Source organism: Rattus norvegicus, chromosome 2, assembly GCF_021556685.1.
Source record: "Rattus norvegicus strain SHRSP/BbbUtx chromosome 2, alternate assembly SHRSP_T2T, whole genome shotgun sequence".
Taxonomy (NCBI): Eukaryota; Metazoa; Chordata; class Mammalia; order Rodentia; family Muridae; genus Rattus; species Rattus norvegicus.
This window is the reverse complement of record NC_141535.1, coordinates 166827600-166847500: the sequence shown is the minus strand read 5'-3', so window position 1 is coordinate 166847500 and position 19901 is coordinate 166827600. Positions and strand designations below refer to the sequence as shown.

At 42.6% G+C, this 19901-nt stretch overlaps 1 long non-coding RNA gene across 1 annotated transcript in view; it reads left to right on the top strand.

Moving 5' to 3' along the window:
* Nucleotides 1-3802, top strand: part of LOC147996310 (uncharacterized) — a 7665-nt gene extending 3863 nt beyond the window's left edge. Inside the window, exon 3 of the long non-coding RNA XR_015671952.1 lies at nt 778-3802. This is a non-coding gene — a long non-coding RNA (uncharacterized LOC147996310). The remainder of the gene's footprint in view (nt 1-777) is intronic.
* Nucleotides 3803-19901: the final 16099 nt, after the last annotated feature.

Sequence of the window (19901 nt, the reverse complement as noted above, 5' to 3'; positions counted from 1 at the left end):
GTAGCAATATCAGATGACCAGCAAACTGGCTTCCTCAGCCCTGCCTCGTAAGGGATGCGATTCAATAGTCACCATTAGTACCCGTGGTTTACATGGGCAAACTCTCTTCATGTGGTGATGTAAAGCACACTTCATCTCAGAACATAAAACACAGTGAATGCCCATTTTTGGATATGTAACAGGTAACAAGCAAGGGTCAACCAAGGAAAGGGAAGATTTAGTGAGTGACTTTCCAGTGAAGAGTCCCCATGCGTTCTTCCTTATTTTACAAATAGCTTTCAGAAGGTTGGGGGGTTTGAGTCCACAGGGGCACACAGTGGTACACCTGACAGGATGCAAGAACTACAATTTTCTGGACTTAAATTCTACTGTAGCCTCCCTCCTGCTTCCCTCACCAAAATTACTCATGTGTTTGCTGGCTGTTCTCACTCCAGACCATGCTGCCCTGCCAAGGAACTGAAGTGCTCTCTACTCATAGTCCTTGAAATACTGTGACACAGATTCGTAATTGGTAATAAGGAATAGGGTTTTGACTAGGTTTTGTTTTGTTTGGGGGGGGTTATGTTTTTGTTATTGTTGATGCTGTTTGGTTGGTGGTGATCTTGCTATTATTTTGAGTCAGGGTCTAGCCTAGAATTCACAGCAATCCTCCTGCCTCACTCAGGTTCACAAATGCTAACATTACAAGTATGAGCCACCATACGAGCTTGCAACTGTCATATTTTATTTTTGCTAAAACTGTGTGCAAAGAGTCACATTTCTTACATTGTTTTGTAGAAATCTGTGGACATCCAGGCAGAAGGAGAAACCATCCATACTGAGCTACATGTCTACACTGACCGGCAGTGGAATAAGCCTTTCAGGAGAACCTGTCTCCTCAGAGATGTCCTTATAAATCTATGACGTGATACTGTGAAGTGTCAAAGCTTGCAATTGCTCATACATAATCAAGGGATACAGTGGCCATATTACCAGAAGATGTCTCATTGGCTTAAATGTGTTCTTCATCTGTGACTAAAACTGATTAAGAGCAAAAGTATGCTCCTGCCCTAACCCCCGTAATGTCCCGCCACAGTCCATTTAGCCTAATTTCCCTAGAAAGATGAGTATCATTTCTTTAAAGCTGTGTTTTAGAATGGTCTTGTTCTATTACCAGAAATGTTTGCATGAACAGACCATACCATAACACATAAAATATATGCCAGCAGTCAGATGTCATAGCACATGCCTATAAAACCAGCAATTGGAAGGAAAAGGCAAGGGGTCTCTATGAGTTCAAAGCCAGCCTGGTCTACATAGCAAATTCCAGAACAGCCAGAGATACATAGGAAGACCCTGTGTCAACACTCCACAAATATATAGCAGCCAATTTAACTTAAGTTTAAAGAAAGAAGGATTTTTAAAGTTGTTATTTCACCTCCTAATCATTATGTGTTTTATGAATATTAGAATAATTAACACTTGCTCCAATTCAGCGTCACTGAGTTCTTTAAATTTATTTTTAGATCTATTTATTTATTGTGTATGAACATTTTGCCTATATGTATGTTGTGTGCCGTGTGTGTGTGTGTGTGTGTGTGTGTGTGTGTGTGTGTGTGTGTGTGTGTTGCCCTTGGAAGTCAGAAGACAGTGACGGGTACTGGAAACTGAACTTGGGTCCCATACAAGGGCAGCTGTGTTCTTATCCGATGAGTCAATCCGCTGGCCCCATCAGGGAAAAAAAAATCTGGAAAATTAACTGAAGAGTATGTAAACTATTACTAAAATATGCAGAGAATCTAGACAACGGAATGCTTCTATTTCAGAGATAGGCACCGAGTCCTCGGGGTGCAGCCTCAGCCCCTGCCAGCAGACCACTCAGGGAAGAAGCAGTGGCTGCATACACTGGCCCCAGGATACCCTCAGCCAAGAGGGAGCACACAGCAGTAGATCTGCGTCTTGGCACATAAGTAAAGATTGCTCAACACTGGCTCAACGCTTGGGCCCCTAGCAAGAAATTACACCAGAACTGTAAATCATCTCCCCTTACCTCGGGCACAGTTTATACAACAGAAAATAAGCTGTGAGGTTGTATTTGAAGAAAGGAAGGCCTCTTAGCTATGCTAGATTAAATTTGGCACACTAGAAATGCTTTGGAAATATAAATAAACATGATACAAAATGCAGGAGGAAAACGATGGAGAAAAGTAGGATTTCTCATTCATTTAAATCTGCTGATTTTGAGAGTTTATATGCCACTTTCTATGATTTAAATATGTGCAGCATATCTGATATGTGGACATGTAGCTGCACATACATACATGTGATATGAACTAATCAAAAACCTAGATTAGGAAAGGCAGCCTAGAATAACATCACAATCTCTGCCCACCAACCATTCTCAACTCTGCAGCTCTAATATATTCATGGTAACTGAAGGAAGACCCTGAGAGAGGCACTTTCGTGTATTCTGAGGTCTAGTGAGATACAAGCAACACATGTGGGCTCTGGCTGAGGTGATGTGGTATAGGATATGATGGCACTTTGTGCACTCTCTTTCTCTGACTTTCTGTCTCTCCCTCCCTCTCCCTCTCTGTGTCTCCCTGTCTCTGTCTCTGTCTCTCCCTCTTTTCCCTACTTCTCCCTCTCCCTCTCTGTGTCTCCCTGTCTCTGTCTCTGTCTCTCCCTCTTTTCCCTCCTTCTCCCTCTCCCTCTCCCTCTCTGTGTCTCTGTGTGTGTCTCTCTCTCCCTCTTCTTCTTTCTCTGTTTATCTGTCTCTCTGTCTGTCTCTATCTCTGTCTTTCTGTCTCTCTCTCTCTCTCTCTCTCTCTCTCTCTCTCTCTCTCTCTCTCTCGCTGCTCAGGTACATCTAGAAGTTGTCTAGATGGAGCATAACAGGACAGCATCCACAGGGTGAACCATGTCCTACATGGAGACAGCAGCAGTGACAGGTGCAGCGGTGACTTGCCCTTAAGCTGCTTCACAGACAGGAAGCATGCACAAACAAGGCTTATGTGTAGTAACCAGAACTGACAGGGTTATAAGTGTGTGAGTGACAAGCCTTGACACCCCTGAGACACAATTAAGAGCTTTATTGAGGGTGCTGCTGGCCTTATCTCAGGCAGGAGAGTGACAGCCTGCAATTCAAAGTCATTCCCACTGAAGCATGCTTGGTGAGCCCACAGACTGAAAGAAGTTGGCCCCTGGAATCAGAATCAGTACAGGACATACCCAGACACCAAATTCTTAGCACAAAGGAGATTTATGGCAAACAAGGCAGGGAGACTGCAAAGGCGGTGGCGGTGGCGGTGGCGGTGGCAGCAAACACATGCATGAAAAGCAAGAGACATAAGATAGACAAAAAAGCAAATGAGGGCGTTTCTGTAGGAGTGGGTTTTTAAGGAGAAAGGCGGCGGTGGGGGGTGGGGGGCGGCAGGTGGGAGGAGTCTATGCTAGAGTGAACTGGTAAATCCTCATTGGACAAACTAGTCAAATCATGAATTTGATCATTGGACGACAGTATTTTGTCTCAGAAACGAGTCGGTGACCAAATAAGGGAATAGATCTCGGGGCTAGCTTTAGGAATGTGATGGATTTTAGCAAGGAAGAGGAAAAGAGGTAAAAATGCAACACCTGATTTCTTTTAAATGTTTGCCATGGTCAGGCCTGTGTTTGCCATGCTTTGTCTGGTTAGAACCCCTTTATAAACTACTAAATTGTGGTCAAAACCCAAGGTTTCTGCGGAAGGCATAAATTTCTAAGGCACTTGATCTGGTTAGATTTTTGTTGTTGTTGTTAACTAGATATAAACAAGAGTAAATTTGAAAGAGAGAACCTCAATGGAGAAACTACTTCGGCAGATCGGCCTGTTGGAGCATTTCGTTGGATAATGACTGATGTGGAAGGACCCAGCCCACTGTAGGCAGTGCCACCCTAGGGCAAGTGGTCCTAGCACCTATAAGTAGGCTGAGCAAGTCAGGGGAAACGCCGTAACTAATGTTCCTCCATGGTTTCTGCTCCAATCCCAGCCCCCAGGTTCCTCCTTGAGCTCCTGCCCCATGTCCCTCACTGATGGACTGTAACCCTTTCATAGCAACATGGCCGTTTCCATAGCAATAGAGAACAAACTGAGACAACATCTCTTGGCTCAATAATATCTCAGTAAATGTTGGGTAAATGAATTCATGGTTGAATATATTAAATAATAAGCTAAGCTCCTGGCCGATGCATCTCAGATCACAGCCATGCCACACCTCATAGCTACAACTGGAACTTTCCTAAAAGAGCAACCCCCTGGCTGTATCCCCAGATCGACCAAAATGGAAACTTTGGATGCAAGTGCCAGTATCTGAATTGACACAGGGGATCCAAACACTGAGAACCACTATCTTTGATGAGACTCACAAGCAGTGGAGCAGGATTCGAGGGAAAGAAGAAGATGCTCGAGGAGGCAGGACCAATAAAACCAAAAGCCGGGAGAAGAGTCAAAGTCACAGCCACGTTGGCAATTTATCTATGTCTGCTCTACGCTTCCCCCTCCTGAGGGTTCAGTTCCCTTCCTATCCCTTCAGTCACTGAACTCACAGGAGCAAAATATGTTAATACCATATTCTGCCTGGCCACTCAACATCACTTCCCCGGCCCTATGGATTCAGCCTCTTTCTCAAAACAAGGCTCTAACATGTAGATAGGAAATACTGTCTTTCAAAATTCACCCTATCAGTTTGTAAAGTTTATACATACAGTTTTTCACACACCATCATGCATGGCTCAGTCACAGTGGAAAAAAATCTGAGAAGGATCGTAATACCCATCTATAGGATGAAAACCAAGAATAGGCATGGCTAGGTGTGGATAGGCTATCTAAGGAAAGCACCCAGAAGAAAACCACCCTGGGCTAACTGGCAGTCTTCTATACTAAAACTACACTGTTTCCCAAGGCACTGCTCAGGGCCCATGCTCATATAATTTGTAGAGCAACCAAAATGTAGAAACCTGAAAGCTTTTTATTAGAAGCCTGGAGTCTGTGCTAAAGTAAAAAGGGAAAGGGTACACAAGGTTCAGAAGAGCAATAAATGTCTTCAGGAGAATGAGTGGTCTTTTCCTAACTGCAACACACCTTCACAGGAGAGAGAGCACATCGGATTTCAGTTCTTTATAGAGAACGGAGCCATCCTTGACTGCAGTAATCACCAGCTCAGAGGCAATTCCTTGTTTCATTTTTGCACTAATTGCTCGCAACACAGAAGTAGGCAATAGAGTTTATGATTGCCAATTTGCATTTCATTAGGTGAGGTTGAGGAATCTGTAAGCAAAAATTCTTACTTCGGCGAGGTGCTTTGGGCAAGATATTGAAAAGTGCTTTTTCCTCATCTGAAAACATAGGATGGTTTCATGTCGTTCACGGGGTGATTCTAAAACTAGGCCTTACCAGTAAGGCACTTACCACAGTGACTGGAAGGATGTTAGCACTCATTCATTCTTCCTGCTTCCGGTAATAGCTAAACTTTCTACACGGACCATAAGAAAACAGGCAAAGCTAAAGCCCGTGATCGGTGCATGATCCCAAGTTCATGGCATGGTTGTCAGAAGTTACTAATGTAACACATTACCAAGAATTTGCTTCACAATTATATCCTATAATCAGGAGTATATTTTCCATGCTGCTTTGGATTCAATTCATGGGTGAGGTTTGCCTTTTAAAATTATAAGCAGTTAGTGGTAATCAGCACAGCGGCAGTTAGTGCCTTGGCAACATGATTGAAATCGGAAGGCTTTATCACAAAAAGGTATTAAGTGTGAATCAGAAAGTGTAGCGTTTTCTTCCAGGTAATTTGCTACTTTTAAGCTAAATAGGGGGGTTGGGGATTTGGCTCAGTGGTAGAGCACTTACCTAGGAAGCGCAAGGCCCTGGGTTCGGTCCCCAGCTCCGAAAAAAAAAAAAAAAAAAAAAACCAAAAAAAAAAAAAAAAAAAAAGCTAAATAGGACACACTCTTCTAAGCCTCTGGTAATACAGAACAGGGACTGGGAAGAAGGCTTTGGGCAGGCATAAAGGCATGGGTTCATATCCCCAGTACCCACCTAAAAAGCCAGGTGTTACAGCACATGCATGTAACCCCACCACTATAGGGACAAAGACAAAGGGATCCCTGGAACTCTCTGGCCGGTCCTTATAGCTAATAGTTTTAGACTCAGTGAGAAGCCACTTCTCAAAAGGTAGAGATGTGTGGCTCTGGAAGATACCTGATGTCGATCTCTGGCCTCCACATGTATACGCACACTCACAAATATACCCGCACTCACATACACGTGTATACACACACACACACACACACACACACACACACACACACACACACACAAAACACACATGCTACCAGAACAGTGGTGATGACAATAATAGTAAATATATTAATATTAAATTTACTATTCTTAATAATAGCACCCATCCTATTAGGTAGGTGTGAGGAATAAGTTAATTAATACATGAAACTTTCCTATAACGACAAACAAACAAATAAATAATATTAGCTTTATCATTACCAGGAAGGAAACAGATACAACTCAGGAGTAGTCATTTCCTGTGACCAAAATAAGAGAATCGCAGGTGTCCGTTCCCATGTAGACACGGTCAGGGGAGCTGGCAATCACTACGTCACTGTAACTGCTCAGCTTCCAGCAGGCCTCTCTCTATGATGGAAAATCCTCTTGTTTGACCAGAGACAGAACTGCTTGCTGCCACATTGCTAGACTGCTATATTATTCTTTTCTTTTCTCATTTAAAATGGTTTTTGAACATGGGGTAGTGTGGCACCTGTCCTTTAATCCCAGCACTCAGAAGGCAGAAGTTAGCAAATCTCTAGGAGGTCAAGACCAGTCTCATCTACATAGTGAGCTCCAGGACACCCAAGGCTATGCACTGAGACTTTGTCTTGAAAATAAAAGTAATTAATTAATTATATGAAGCACCTGTTTGATATCCCTATCAAGTTACTTTAGATTAAGAATAAAATACAAAAACTGTGGTCAGTCGTCAGAGTCTAAAGCAGTGATTCCCAACCTGTGGGTCTCGACCCTCACAGGAGTTGAATATCAGATATCCTGTGTATCAGATATTTGTATCATGATTTATGATAGTAGCAAAATTAGTTATGATATAACAATGAAATAATTGTATTGTTGGAAGTCACCACAACATGAGGAACTATAGTAAGGGTCGCAGCATTAGGAAGGTTGAGAACCACTGGTTAAGGATCCTGTCCTGTTGCTTGGGCTCCACTCTAACATCCTCAAGCACTTTATGCATCTTCTGCTTCATTTGCCACCCGTAGAGCCTGCTCAAGCCTAGCAAAAGTCTCTCATTTCCCGTATCAATCTTGCTCCGTTTGTATCAACATAATTAAGTACCTCGTGCCTACACGGAACCTCAGACATGGCAATTCTAATCGCACCATGTGTATGATCTGCTCCGGGACAGTGTTGAGCTGGTTTGGGTAGCTGTGTAATTAGTTTAGTACAGTTAATGAATCCTCTTCAAACCTGTCGTGAATTTCAAACTGAACCAATGACTGCTTGAAAAGACAAGAAAAGGCTCCTTTTCCTTAAGTAAGAATAAAAGGATCTTTTAAACGTATAAGTGCAGTTGAGTTGCAGAGCTTAGGAGGTTGCCCAGTGAGTAAAGTCCTTGCACAAGTGTGAAGTACAAGCTCCTACAGGCCAGAGAGCGGCCAGGCCCTGCCCCAGAGGACCTACAACCAGTAGGTTCTACCCACAAAACACTCTCCCTTAAGGCCGGACCCAGCTCCTGCCCTCCAGAGTAAAAAGCTTCTCTGCTGTGAAGAGACCCCATGACCAAGGTATAAAGACAAACCTTTAGCTGAGGCTGGCTTACAGTTTCAGAGGTTCAGTTCATAATCATCAAGGAAGGAACATGGCAGCATCCAGGCAAACTTCCTACTGGAGGAGCCAAGAGTTCCATATCTTGATTCTTAGCCAGTCTTCCACAGGCACCAGGAAGGGACTCACTTCTGCATTGGGCGGAACTTGAGCATAGGAGGCCTCAAAGCCCTCCCCCACAGTGACACACTTCCTCCAACAAGGCCACACCTTCTCCAATAGGGCCACACCTCCGAATAGTGCCTCCCCATGGCAAAGCAATCAAACAAAGGAATCTATTCAGGCTAAACCTCTTCAAACCACTGCAGAGCTCAAACTTGGGACTTGAAATTTCACCAATCCCTGGACTCACTCCAATCTCTGGATTTGAAATCCTACCAATTTTCACCCTGGAAAGCTCTGTCCCACCCCACAAGAAATTATATACATGCATATATAACATAACAATCCTGGATTGGTTTTTTTTTCCCCTCTCAATAAAATCTCTTGTTGAGGTATGCTGTGCTGGGTGACTTTGTGGTATTCCTTGGCTCCTGACTGCCTCAGAGCTGTAACACTTCCCCACCACCCACCCCCTCTCCGGGAACAGAACTTAGCATTCGCAGTAGGGAGATCATTCTCCAGTCCTGGAGCAGAGTGGTAACGCTTCCACTGGGGAAGTCTTTCCCCACAGAGCTGTAACATTTGCATGGTGTCCCCTTGGATACTCAGAACCTACAGAAGGCTGGCAAGCATGACAACCTCCTGAACCCTAGCATTCATGATGTAGAGCCAGGTAGTCCCTGGGATAAGCTAGCTGACTAGGCTACCCAGAAATGGTGATGTTCTATGTCCAGTGAGAGACTCTGCCTCAATAAATGAAGTGGAGAGCAACTGAGGAAGAAACTTGACATCAACTCCAGGTCTACACACACACACACACACACACACACACACACACACACACACATCATATACACACATAGAAAAAATATAGTTGAGTTTTATCTAAGAGGTAGGTAACTTCCTATTTAAAATATACGACTAAAATAAATGAAAAAGATTTAGTAAGAGGAGCCTGGAGTTTTTACAGCTAAAGCTTGTCTGAAAACCTTGGCAGTCTTTCGCTGCTGTGTCCACAGCCATGAGTACGCTCAGGCTATAGAAGAGGCTTGCCTCTAGGGTCCTCCGCTGTGGTAAAAAAAGAAGGTCTGGTTGGACCCCAATGAGACCAATGAATTTGCCAATGCCGACTCCTGTCAGCAGACCAGGAAGCTGATCAAAGATGGGATGATCATCTGGAAGCTTGTGACTATTCCCGGGCCTGCTGCCGGGAAAACACCTTGGCCTGATGGAAGGGCAGGCATATGGGCATAGGCAAGAGGAAGGGTACTGCAACGCTCGGATGCCTGAGAGGATGGCCTAGAGGAAAAGGATAAGGATCCTGCGCCGGCTTCTCAGGAGATACCGGGAATCTAAGAAGATTGACCGCAATATGTATCACAGCCTATATCTGAAGGTCAAAAGGAATGTGTTCAAAAACAAGGATTCTCATGGAGCAGGTCCATAAACTAAAGGCAGACAAGGCCCGCAGAAGCTACTGACTGACCAGGCTAAGGTTCACAAGTCTAAGACCAAGGAAGCACGAAAGCGCCAGGAGGGAAGCCTCCAGGCCAAGAAGGAAATGATCATCAAGACTCTGTCCAAGGAGGAAGAGACCCAGAATTAAAGCTCCCCTCATGTGTGTACATAGTGGCCTGGTTGTGGCCTTACATGGATCAGTCACTAAAATAAAACAAGCTTTTGTCTGTTAAAAAAAACTTGGTAAACACTTTTATTAGCTTCGAGTTTTCCATAGTTAGCAGAATTTGGTGTTAAATGTAACTTTGTGCATCTATTGCTATGTCAAGCTAGAAATTCCTACAGATTATGGCACCTCAAGATCAGACTCAAAATATATAACACATTTTAAAGAAGTTCCCTAAAAGCAAGGGGCTGTAGAGATATCTCGGTGGTTGAGTGCTTCCTGATCTTGCAGAAAACCCAAATTTAGTGCTCAGCATCCACATTACAGCTCACAGTCACCTGTAACCCCGCAGAGATCCAACACCCTCTTCTGGTCTTCATGAGCATGCACATGCATGTGCACAAACACACAAACACACTGATACATTTGCATACGTGTAATAAATAAATAATAAAATAAATTACTTTTTTAAAGCTCCCTTAAAACAAAAATGTTCTTATATTTAAAACTTACACATATTAATATTGTTTATTTGAATTAAAAAATCATAAATATGTAAAGAAAAAACAGGTTCAACTTATGTATAAAATGTATAAAAGATGACTGAGTGGACATGTGACATGTACCACATCATCCTTTTTAAATTGTTTTATTTACATTTTTATCTGTAAGATCCACTTGCCTACATTTCTGCATATGTATTTTTGTCCCTGAAGAGATAAAGAGAAGATGCTCAATCCCTCAAAGTGGGATTATGGATGGTTGAGAAGCACCACGTGGTTCAGGGAAACAAACTCAGGTCCTCTGCAAAAGCAAAGAGCTTTCATTGAACCATCTCTCCAGCCCAGTACCACATAATCTGTTCTTGCTTCTCTTTGCACACTTACTTTGTATTTCTATAATTAAAAATAATAATCATTGCTGTGATTAAATTTTTAATTATTTTTCAGACCCCAAATTATAGCATTTATTGAACCAAATCTATTAAAAAGAACTTCAAATGTATATAAATATATATATTCAACCCTCTGAAAGCACTGGTGGCCAAACACCAAGTGCTGCTGAGCATTGTGAGGCTGACTGAGGGGCTCTCAGGAGCCGCCCTAACCTTTACCTCAGAACTTTCCTAAAGGCATTTCCAAATTATAGTGAAGATGCAGAGAATCCTAGGTCTGAGGCGAGAGTCAAGTGAGGATGCTGTGCTGAACAGCTGTTTCTCAGCTTGACCCATCTGGGAAGAAAGAACGGCAACTGAGAAATGCCTCCATCAGGCTGGCCTGTTAGAAAGTCTATGCAGCATTTTCTTGATTAGGGATTGGAGTGGGAGGGTCCAGCCCACTGTGGGTGGTGCCACCTCTGGGAAGGTGGTTCTGAGGTGTATAATAAGGGCTGAGCAAACCATGGAGAGTCAACCTGTAACTGTTGTTCCTCTGAGGTTTGTGCTTCATTCAGTTCCTGACTTCTGGTCCCTGCATTGAACTCTGCCCTGACTTCTCTCTGTGATGGACGGTAAATTGTAAGATGAAATAAACCCTTTCCTCCTCAAGTTGCTTTTGGTCATGGAGTTCTATCCCAGCAACAGAAGCAAACTAAAACAGAAACCTATGGACCTTTGGTCTGAGGAGCAAACTACTCAAGATGAAGGAACTTGAGAACAAACCTAAAGCTTATGTACACATCCTCCCTCAACCTCCCCTTTAAACTCCACTATTCTCATATGCAAGGTAAGCTTCAAAGGACTGTCCTAGACCACAGCAACCAGAAGGATCTAATCCAGGGATTTCTACAGGTGAGCAACACTAGTGAATCCAGAGCCTGGGATTCAAAGTGGAAGGAGCTTGTTGCAGCCAAACACTGGGGAAAAGTCACACCTTAAAACTAGCAGTCAATTAATGATCAATTATCGATTGATGATTAATTGATAATTAAGTAATGATCAAATGATAGTTGTCAACATCAAAATAAGTCTGGCATAACAAAGGTTAAGAGCAAGCCTTTAATGGGTGAAGTCATTCAACGAAATGCTTCAAGAAACAAAATATTTGAATGGGCAAATCATACGTAGCCTGTATTACGTCTTACCTCTCTAACCTGAAATGTTAAAACCTATTGAAAACAAGAGCAGACATTCAACATGAGCTGGGCTGAAGAAAAGAAAAAAGGCTACCAGCCTTTCCAGAGCTCATACTGTTGGAGTGACATCTGCTGGAGTAGAGTTTGGAACATCAGCCACCTCAAAGGCTTATGCCACTTCCCGTGCCTGTAGGAGCACCTCCATTACAAGACCTTCCATGTACTGAGCTGCTGCCTTGCCTTTTCATGCCATTTAAAGACCAGCAACCTGATCCAGAGAATGGTGCATTTCTGTAAGTGCTGCCTGTGGTGGTTTGAATAAAAATGGCTTCCATTGGTCCATAAGGAGTGGCACTATTAGTGGCCTTTTTGAGGAACTGTGTCACTGGGAGTGGGCTTTGAGGTTTCAGAAACTGAAGCCAAGCTCGTTGTCTCTGCTGCATGCCAATCAAGATATGGAACTCTCAGCTATCTCTCCAGCACCATGTCTGTCTACATGCTACCATGCTTCTAGCCATGAAGACAATGGACTCAACCTCTGAAACTGTAAGTTCCAATTAAATACTTTCCTTGATAAGAGTTGCCATGGTCATGGTGTCTCTTCACAGCAATAGAAACTCTAACTAAGACACTGCCTTAGAAAGTAACCATTTGCTTCCCTGGACAAGGCAGAGCTTCAGCAGTCAGTCTCCGTAAGGGCAGCTCAGAATATCACAGCAAAGACATCTGGCTGGCATCTCCACAGTTCTAGAAAATAATTGTGAAGTATGAAGTTTGAGGATGGTGTCCCTCTTCTGACTTGCCCAAAGTTTGTTTGGTTGTACAATGGAAGAGACAGGATGGATGCCAATCGCATTGTGAACCAGTGGAGTCCTGCAATTTTTAAGAAGATAAGTTGTCGTTGGAACATTAGACATTTTAGAAAGTCAGTTGCGTGCTGTACATAAGACCAAAAAAAAATGTGAAGAAGGTTCCTTGCAGTATATCCAATCAAAATTCAGAGAATAAAGCATGTTCCTAAGCTCTATGCATAAAGAGCTGTTTGTGAGGCTTGCCTGTAGCCTGTCCTGTGTGAAGAGGGATAAGGAATACTGAGGGTGGCCTTACCCTATTTGAGACTGTGCCTGGGAATGTTCAGCACACTCTTAACGCAAGAGTGATCGGGCTGCTCCATCACTTATTTTAACTTTTAAGCAGGAGAGTGTGTCATGTCTCTAAAGTTTTAATAATATAATCCCCACAAAAGCTTTGTTCTATTATCTCAAAACCCAAAATATGACATCCTGATGCAATTATTGTCAGTGGGCTCCCTGTTGTGCTCAGGGGTGGCTCAAGAACTCTTTGAACTTTGGAATTGGCAATGAACAGCAAGGAGACCCCAGTGATCATATTCTATCATCTTCACCTGGAAGGTTGCAAGTCTGTATAAGATCAAAAATAAGGTATTGCTTCTTGACTGCTTCCCAAATGGAATTCTATTTTAGTTGGTGTTTTAAAGAAATATGAAGGTACAACAAAAAACATAATTACTCAAGGGTAACTAGAAAGAAATGCAAAGATTCAGAGCTGGGTATCATCTCTTTATGCACCCAGTAACGCATCTTTTCAGTGTGTTTAACATATGATTATCTTTACCTCCTCTGAATAGGAATATTTATTATATAGAAGTGGGTGGTGGGGTTAAGATACTATTTTTTAAGGTTCTTACTTAACAATACATTTTCCCATGAAATTTCTTCATTTTTCTCTCTACAAAATAGAGAATAAGAATTTAAAGAGATGGGGTTGGTGATTTAGCTCAGTGGTAGAGCGCTTGCCTAGCAAGTGCAAGGCCCTGGGTTCAGTCCCCAGCTCCAAAAAAAAAGAAAAGAAAAAAAAAGAATTTAAAGAGATAGGTCTACTGATGAATTGGACTTTAAAGTACTAATTAATGCATAAAAGAAAATGCAGAGTATGAACAAAAATGAGAACATAGAATTCACACAGAATATTGGAAATTAGAGTAAAGAGAAAAGGACATTATTAATTCAAAAAAGTTTTTAAAGCTGTGTGTTAGCACACACCTTTCAGCCCAGCACTTGGGAGGCAGAGACAGATGCATCTTTGTGAATTTGAGGCCAACCTATTCTACAAAGTAAGTTCCAGGATAGCCAGGACTGCTATATAGAGAAAGCATGTCTCCAACAATTTAATCTAAAATTAAATTTTTGGGGCTTGTTTTAAAGTCTAAATTCACAAGGCAAAATCTAAGGTTTGTATGTTTAAATCTAGTTCTGTAGAAAATATAAAAACTGTCAAAAATAAATTGGAAAAATCAGAGATGCATTTGATATAGTAAAACACTCAATGTGTGATCAGATTTAGATGAGCAGAAATGACAACTGAAAGAAGACAGAGATTGTTCAAACTGATAAGTGGTATCAATCCAAGGAGTGAAGAATACGGAGACAACGTTTGGAGCAGGAACTGAAGGAATGACCATCCAGAGCTGGCCCCACCTGTGGATCCAGCCCATATTCATACAGCCACCAAACCAGGACAATATTGCTGATGCCAAGGAGTGCATGCTGACAGGAGCCTGATATAGCTGTCTCCTGAGAGGCTCTGCCAGAGCATGACAAATACAGAGGTGAATGCTCACAGACAACCATTGAACTGAGAAAGGGATCCTCTATGGAGGAGTTAGAGAAAGGATTGAAGGAGCTGAAAGGGTTTGCAACCCCATAAGACCAACAATACCAAACAGCCAGAGCTCCCAGAAACTAAACCACCATCCAAAGAGTACACATGGACATTCTCATGATTCCAGCTGCATATGTAGCAGAGGATGGCCTTGTTGGGCATCAATGGGTGGATAAGCCCTTGGTCCTGCCAAGGTTCAATGCCCCAGTATAGAGGAATATCAGGGCAGGGAGGCAGGAAGGGGTAGGTAGGGGAACACCCTCATAGAAGCCGGGAGAGGAGAAATGGGATAGGAGGTTTATGGACAGGAAACCGGGAAAGGGGATAACATTTAAAATGTAAATTTAAAATAATCCAATAAAAGAAAAAGAAAAGAAAATCACTGAGCTCAGAACAAGATGCACTGTCAAGGAAGATTTCACAATCAGCTGATTAAAAACCAGAATGAAAAGAGCTGAAAGGGAAACAAACTGACCCATAGAACACTCAAACTGGAAAATGGAAAAGTCATAAAAACATCAGAGACTTAACAGACTTGGCAACAAAGTTTATTTAAAGTGCAAAACTAAAGGAAATGGGGAAAGGGAGAGTAAATAATTTTTGAAGAGTAACTTCCCAATACTTTTTTGGGCTCAAGAAAGTCTATAAACCCCAAAGAAGAATAAACACAAACATGAATTTATTTTAAGAAGAAAGCAATATAAGATTTGGATAATTGAGATATCATTGAATTTTTATGGGAAATGGAAGCAGTTTGAAAGGTGAACTATACTTAACTCACTGATTATTTTAGAGAAAATAAGTTGAGAATTCTTGAAATACGTAACTAAAGAGGAACCAGTCAGAACACAGCCACAGTCAGATAGGACCTGATCACAGTCAGACAAGACCACAGTATACAGGACATGGCCACAGTCTGACAGGACATAATCACAGTCAGACAGGACATGACCACAATCAGACAGGACCACAGTATACAGGACATGACCACAGTCAGACAGGACCTCAGTCACACAGGAGAAGGCCACAGTCAGACAGGACATAATCACAGTCAGACAGGACATGACCACAATCAGACAGGACCACAGTATACAGGACATGACCACAGTCAGACAGGACCTCAGTCACACAGGAGATGGCCACAGTCAGACAGGACATGGTTAGAGTCAGATAGGATCACAGTCATACAGGACATGGTCACAGTCAGACAGGACATGGTCACAGTCAGACAGGACCATAGTCAGACAGGACATGATCACAGTCAGACAGGACATGATCACAGTCAGACGGGAGATGACCACAATCAGAGCTCCTAGCTACAAACTAAGTGATTTCTTCCCTTTACAAAACTTTTTGTTATTTAACTTGGTTATTATGTCAGCAGAACTATCAGACCATGCTGTCGTAGTAAAAATAAACCGTATTTAAAACACTTTCTGCTGACCTAACATAATGGAGGTGAGAAGGAATGTTGAGTCATGTGTTGAGGAACACAGTGTTAGAATCAGTCTGAGACTGGACTTTAAGAACTTATTATACCCAAGACTGTTCATTTGTTTCCATTCTTTTGAGGCATGTGGGCCCACTTTCTTCCCCTCTTCAGGAGACTTCAGTTGCAATTCACTCAACAACTGCTCTGCCTTCTGAAGGAGGCTTGACTACAGAAGCAAAAGGAGCCTAGAACTCCACTGCCAGGGCATCTAACTCCATGTACCTGGTGTCCTTCTCTTTTATTCTGGAAGCAGAAGCCCCAACACCCTGGAATGAGAGGATGCCCAAGGACTCGGCCTCAGCAGATCTAGAGCTCATTCACTGTTATGTCTGTTGCTCCACAGCAAAGACCATGACTCAACTTTGGATTACTCGGTTTCTTCATGGAACTTTTGTTTTGTTTTTAATTGCATTTTTATTTACATTTTAAATGTTATCCCATTTCCTGGTTTCCCCTCCAGAAACCCACTATCTCATCTCTCCCCCTGCTTCTATGAGGGTGCTCCCTCACCCACCCACCCACTCCCTCCCACCTCCCCGCCCTGACATTCCTCTATACTGGGGCATTGAGCCTTGACAAGGACCAAGGACTTACCCTCCTACTGATGCCCCACAAGGCTATCCTCTGCTACATATGCAGCTGGAGACATAGGTCCATCCCTGTATTCTCTTGGGATGGTGGCTTTGTCCCTAAGAGCTTTGGTGGGTCTGGTTGCTTGATATTGTGTTTTTATGGGGTTGCAAACCCCTTCAAGGAGCTTCTAATGGAAATATCTTCTCTCTAGTCATCCAGCCATGAGCTTTGATCACAGCTGCTAAGGGAGGTCATTGTGTCAACCAACTTGAGAGCACAAAACAGCATTCAGAAAGGAAGATACCTGAGTGTGGGGGCATATATCTTTAATCCTACACTCAAGAGGCAGAGGTAGGAGGAATTCTGAGTCTGAGGACTCTGTATGGTCTACATCGGGACAGCTGGGGCTATATAGGGAGATCTAGTCTCAACAAACAAACAAGAGAAAGAAAGGAAGGAAGGAAGGAAGGAAGGAAGGAAGGAAGGAAGGAAGGAAGGAAGGAAGGAAAAAAGGAAAAAAAATGAGAGAATGATGGAGCCCAAAATACCCAGCCTCAGGCTCCATTCCACTGACTTTCTGTTTTAGTACAAGCCAATGGATTACCTCTAATAACCCCATATATAGTTAAAGTGGTTTAAAACCCAAAGGTTCTTCAATGGTATGGCTTTAGACTTAGAACTTTAATCTTCTCAAGCTGAGCCCTTGAAATATGGACAGGCTGAGTGAGCATGAGATGGAAACAGTGTGACTGAGATGGAGACAGTGTCACACACACACACACACACACACACACACACACTGTATAATTGTAGTGGCTTGAATAGTGCCACCTTAAAAAGCATGTCTAGGCAGAGCATTGTGGTTCACACCTAAAATCCTAGGTCTTAAAAGTCAGACATAGGAGAATTACCATGAGTTTAAGGGCAACATGGACTCCATGGTCAGTTTGAGGTCAGCGTGACCTACAGAGAGAGGCTGCCTTAGTTTAACCCAACATAGTAACCCACTATGGCTGATCAAACACCATGACCAAGAGCAAATTGGAAAGAAAAGAATTTATTTGGCTCATGCTTCCACATCAGAGTCTATCGCTGAAGGAAGTCAGAACAGGAACTCAAACATGGCAGGAAGCTGGATGATAGAGCTGATGCAGAGGCCATGTAGAAATGCTGCTTACTGGCTTGCATCCTATGCCTTGCTCAGTCTGCTTTCTTAAAGAACCCAGAACCACCAACCTAGGGATGGTCCCACCCACAGTGATCTGGGCCCTCTCACATCAATCACTAATAAAGAAAAGACTCTACCTTCTTGCCTGCAGTCCAATCTTATGCAGGAATTTTCTCAATTGGGCTTCCTTCCTCTCAGATAACTCTAGCTTGTGTCAAGTTGACATAAAATTTGTCAGCACATAGACCTTGTCTCAAAATAAAGTTATATTCTGCCCCTCCCTACCCCCCACCCCCGCAGAACTTTAGAATGTAGCCTATTACAAAGCTGTGGCAGGCATATAAGATGAAGTCATAAGGGATTAAGGCGGATTCCAAATCCAGTGCCCAGGATCCTTAACAAAAGTGCAGAGACACACAGCAACACAAGGAAAGTCATGTGACAAGGAAAGTCATATGACAAGGAAAGTCATGTGACAGTATAGAAAGAGATTGGAATGAGGCAGCTACAAGGAATGCTGGTACCACAGCTGAGAAGAGGCAAGGAAGGAGTCTTCAGAGGATTCACCAAGAGCATGGCCCTACCAACACCATCATTTCAGATTCTAGTCACCAGAAATGGGACAAACTAAATGTCAGTTGTTTGTAAATGACGCAGTTTATGGCCACTTGTTATAGCAGCCCCACAAGATGAAGGCATGCCGTAACAGGGCAGAGGCTTAAGATGGCTCTTGTTACTGGGGTTTTAAAAAAATATTAATAAAATAAGCAGGTCCTCCAACATGTCCCTCCTTCTTTTAGACTGAAGGAAAAAATCCTGGAGGAAAAACCTACTCACAGAAAGAAAACAGCATCCTCATCACATGAGCAAGAGGCAGACGGATCTGACAAGTACTTAGTATGGGTGACCTCATTCAGTAAAAGAGCAAAAGGATAATAATGAGAACACTTCTAGAAATAACCTAAATACACTGCAGATTTTCAAGTTGACACATAATGTAAACAGCATCCATTCAAAAATTTAATAGATTGTTAATATTATTGATTAATTGCCTGAAACGGTGCTAATACTTATCCGCCATATTTTGGCTGTTTATTCTTCGATAAAATTTTACATACTAATAACTTTGATATTTTAGCTAAAGATGATAGAAAAGAATAATCTAGTTTTAAGACAGTCTGTTACAAAAAAATAACATTAAATAAAAGCTTAAAAGAATGTTTATTGCAATTCCTTTTACTTAAAACCTAGAGAGAGATTCTGGTTTTGTTTACCCTTCACGGAAACAGTCACTTTCTCAGTGAATTCTGTGTCACTGCTACAACTTGCTCTGACTTCTGATGATCAGATTTTCTTTGCCTAGGACCAAGACCACAGAGAATTCTGCTTATTTGATACAGCTGAATATTCAAGTCAGCCCACCCACACCCACACGCATGCTCCCCCTACCCCCACACACATATACACACATACATACAAACAGATTGACTGCCATAGTATATATCTTTCTCCTTGGGTCAAAATAAAGGTCCAGATACTAGATCGGTCCCACTAACAGCTTTTCTTGGTGGCCCAGCAAGTTTAGAATAGAGTTACTGGCTCGTGTTCACCATGCTCTCTACTTAGACACACCACTAAGCCCTAGAAGGAGTCACCTCTAGGCCAGGTGCAGTGTAACTGAGGAACAATTGAAACAAAGTATCTGTAGGGCTGTGTGTGTGTGTGTGTGTGTGTGTGTGTGTGTGTGTGTGTGTGTGTGTGTCTGTGTGTCTGTCTGTCTGTCTGCCTGCCTGCCTGCCTGCCTGCCTGCCTGCCTGCCTGACCACCTTTCCACGAAGCCTGACCCATTTTGCAAGTACCAGCAGTTCTGGAGAATTGAGTCATCAAAAGCTGAGCCTACAGCAAAGCTGAACTTGACTTCTCTGTTCATATGGAGGAAGTTACTCTCTGGCGATTAACAGGATGAGGTGTTTGTTTAAATCCAAGCAATGGAAAACAAGTCTCTACCCAAACTTCGACAAAAGTAATTTTGCTGAAAGTAATAAAGGGTTACCTAGAAGTTTCCGTGCAGTTCGGTCCAGTTCCATTGTGTTTCTCTCTGTTTTTGTGATTTAGTTTGTGTGTAAGTATTTTCCTTGGATATATCTATGTATGCTGTGTGCATGCCTAGTGCCAACAGATTCCAGAAGAGGGTGTCAAATCTCCTAGAACTGAAGCTACAGACATCTGCGGACGCTGGGAGTTGAACCCAAATCCTGTAGAAGGGCAGTCAGTATTTGTAACCACCACCCCATCATTCCAGCCCATCTCT